Source organism: Orycteropus afer, unplaced genomic scaffold (assembly GCF_000298275.1).
Source record: "Orycteropus afer afer isolate SDZICR_OR568_19922 unplaced genomic scaffold, OryAfe1.0 scaffold00012, whole genome shotgun sequence".
Classification (NCBI taxonomy): domain Eukaryota; kingdom Metazoa; phylum Chordata; class Mammalia; order Tubulidentata; family Orycteropodidae; genus Orycteropus; species Orycteropus afer.
Window position 1 is genome coordinate 10,149,418 of NW_006921599.1, and position 3,826 is coordinate 10,153,243.

A 3,826-nucleotide genomic window follows, 5' to 3' on the forward strand; every position below is an offset into this window, starting at 1 on the left:
CTGTCCTGGAGGAAATGCAGCCAGAATGCTCCTTGGAAGTGAGAATGGCCAGACTTTGTCTCATCTACTTTGGTCATGTTGTCCAAAGGGACCATTCCTTGGTGAAGGATGTCATGCTTGCTAAGGTGGAGGGTCGACAAAAGAGGGGAAGGCCCTCAATGAGATGGATTGACACAGTTGCTGCGGTAATGGGCTCAAGTATAGCAAGGATCGTAGCACTGGCACGGGACTGGGTGGTGTTTTGTTCTGCTGTGCATAGAGTCACTATGAGTCAGAAATGACTTGACAGCACCTAACAACAACAACAACATGCGATTATGCAGATCATAACAAATTATGGATAACATTGAGAAGAATGGAAATTCCAGAACACGTAATTGTATTCATGAAGAGTACATAGACCTGTACATAAACTAGATTGAAGTTGTCAAAGACTTCACATTGCTTGGTTCTACAATTGAAGCCAATGGAAGCAGCAATCAAGTCATCAGACTTCTAAAAAAAACCTAACAAATCTATCCTGGAAGAAATGCAACAGGAATGTTCCTTGGAAGCAAGAATGGCCAGGCATCATCTCACCTACTATGGTCATATCATCAGAAGGGACCTTTCTCTGGGGAAGAATGTTATGCTTGATAAAGTGGAGGGTCAATGAAAGAGAGGAAAGATTGACAAGATGGATTGACACAGTGGCTGCAGTGATGGGCTCAGGTATACCAGAGACCATGAGGCTGGCACAGGACCAGGCAGTGTTTCATTCTGTTGTACATAAGGTCAATATGTGTTGGAGTTGACTCAATGGCACATAACAACAAATGCTACTCTTTAAGGAGCTCAGGTGATGTAGTAAGAGCTCTGGTGGTGCAGTGCCTAAGGCATCTGACTGCTAACCAATAGGTTGATAGTTCAAACCCACCAGTCACTTGGCAGAAAGAAACCTAGGCTATCTACTTCCATAAAGATTTACCACGTTGGAACCCCAAGGGAGTCTCTATGGGTTTTTTGGTTTGGTGGTGTAGTGGTGTAGTGGTTAATGCATTTGGCTGCTAAGTAGAAGGTTGGTAGTTCAAACCCATCAACTCCTCTGCAGGAAGAGATAAGGTGATCTACTTCTCTAAAGATTTACAGCTTTGGAAACCCAATAGGTGTTGCTATGAGTTGGAATCTACTCGACAGCTGTGAGCTTGGTTTGGTTTGGCTTATTCTTTGGAGCCCTAGTAGCACAGTGGTTAAGCGCTTGGCTGCTAACTGAAAGGCTGGTGGTTTGAATCTACCAGCCACTCAACAGGAGAAAGATGTGGCAGTCTACTTCTGTAAAGATTTATAGCATTGGCAACCCTCTGGGCAGCTCTACTCTGTCCTAAAGGGCCACTATGAGTCAGAATTGACTGGACAGCAATGGGTTTTTATGCTACGCTTTGTATCACTGAAGTGATTAGATTTTGGACACATACTACACTGATGTGGCCTCATTAACATAACAAAGAAAATCCTATTTCCAAATGATATAGGGGTCAGGACTCCAACACATGCTTTGAGGGGACACAATTCAGTCCACAACACTTAGCCTTTATTTCTGATCTTAACAGCTGAGTTAAGAAGTTTGAAAGTAGAGACCCTTAGAACAGCAACTCATACCATGCTAAACTACTGCTTGATGCTGTCTTTTAGAGTTCAAACCTCCCTCCAAAACTAAGTCTGTTCCTGAGGGCTGTATCCTTCCCCAGCGATCTCAGCTCCCAACACGCACACAGTCAGAGCTCTGATGTGGTTTTAGATTGCCCAGTGTCATCACCGAACAACCTAAGACTTGTATAAAAATGTCCCCTATAAAACTCTTCACACATTAGTTTTTAAATTGGAGGACTGGGTGCTGGGCTCAAAAAGACTGTTTAGAGATGCTCAGGGCTGTGAAAAGATCTGTAATTATCAACAACTGTTAAGGTAGCTTTAACCCCTATGTAAAATATTATGCATACAAATGGGTTTATTGTGAACCAGTGCACATTATTAAATTTGAGTCTGGTACAGGTTTCCCCCAAGACAGTGCTCCATAGCTGCACAGTAGCAAACACCTTGGCTGTACGTCTTTCTATTTGGTTGGCTCGTTTTATATCTTTGCATGTTTAAATAGGCAATGGGAGTGCTAATTAAAATGCAATCATCCAGATAAATTATACCATGTTCCTAAAAGGGAAAATGAGGACCCCTTTGATTTCAAAATCTTTATGACAGCCAAGGCAAAAGCACAGTGTGATCCTGAACACCAAGAACACTGTTCATGATTATTAAGTGCTTAAAACAAAATATCATTTCTGGCTTTGGGTTTTTCATTTTGCTTCTTAGATATATGGAACATATAACAAGGTAATCATAAGCCTTTTCCTGTGGGAGTCAAGACAAAGTTTCTAGAGCATACATTCAAAATTCAGGTCACTCTGAATAGATATTGTCTGTTTTCTGGATTCCCAGTGTTGTGCAAACAGTTAACATACTTGACTGCTGACTGAAAGGATGGAACTTTGGGTCTACCCAGAGGTGCCTCAGAAGAAAGACCTGGAAATCTATTTCTGAAAACTCAGCTATTGAAAACCCTGTGGAGCACAGTGCTACTCAAACACACAGGGTGTTGCCATGAGTCAGAATCAAGTCTACAGTAGTTGTTGATGGTGGTCTGTTTCCTACCTGTAAAATAGGAAGAATAATGTACGTTATACAGGATACTTCAGTCTCAGGGCAAGGGCTACCCAAAACCAATGGATTTTCCATTCCACCTACTGCTTACAAGCTCTCAAGTTAACTTCACTGTCCGCCCTCAAAGGTGAAAACAAGTATGTTGATGTCCAGAAAACTAATTCATCTCTCTGAGCCTCTGTTACCTCACCTGCAAAATTAATGAACCTTTTTAGGCATTCCTGGCTGCTTTTGGAGTAATAGATCAATTTGGGAATTTGATGAAAGCTATTTACATTGTTAAAACAAAAAATTTTAAAAAGCAGCCAATATACAGATCTGCACAAAAATTGTGCACATAAACTCTGGAACTTCTCTGAACCTCTGACACATGCTCACAGGCCTCAAGTAAAAATTCCATGTCCTTACAGTATTGAGGACATGCAACAAGGGATATCATTGCTGATGTCAGACAGATCTTGGCTGAAAGTAAAGAATACCAGAAAGATGTTTACTTGTGTTTTATTGACTATGCAAAAGCATTTGACTGTGTGGATCATAACAAATTATGGATAACATTAAGAAGAATGGGGATTCCAGAACACTTAATTGTGCTCATGAGGAACCTGTACATAGAGCAGGAGGCTGTCATTCAAACAGAGTAAAGGGAATGCCACGTGGTTTAAAATCAGGAAGGGAGTGTGTGAGGGTTGTATCCTTTCACCATAGTTATTCCATCTGTATGCTGAGCAAATAATCCAAGAAGATGGACTATATGAAGAAAAATGAGATATCAGGATGGGAGGAAGAACCATTAGCAATCTGCAATATGCAAATGACACAACCTTGCTTGCTGGAAGTGAAGATGACTTGAAGCACTTACTGATGAAGATTAAAGACTAGAGTCTACAGTATGGATTACACCTTAACATAAAGAAAACAAAAATCTTCATAACTAAACCAACAAACAGCATCATGATAAATGAAGATAAGATTGCAATTGTCAAAGATTTCATATTACTTGGATCCACAGTCAGCACTCAGGAAACCACCAGTCAGGACATCAGAAGACAACAATGCAGTTGCAAAAACGACAAGGAGGCCACATGTTCTGACCTCCTCTAACCCTACAAGGGGAAGGCAGGATTACCAG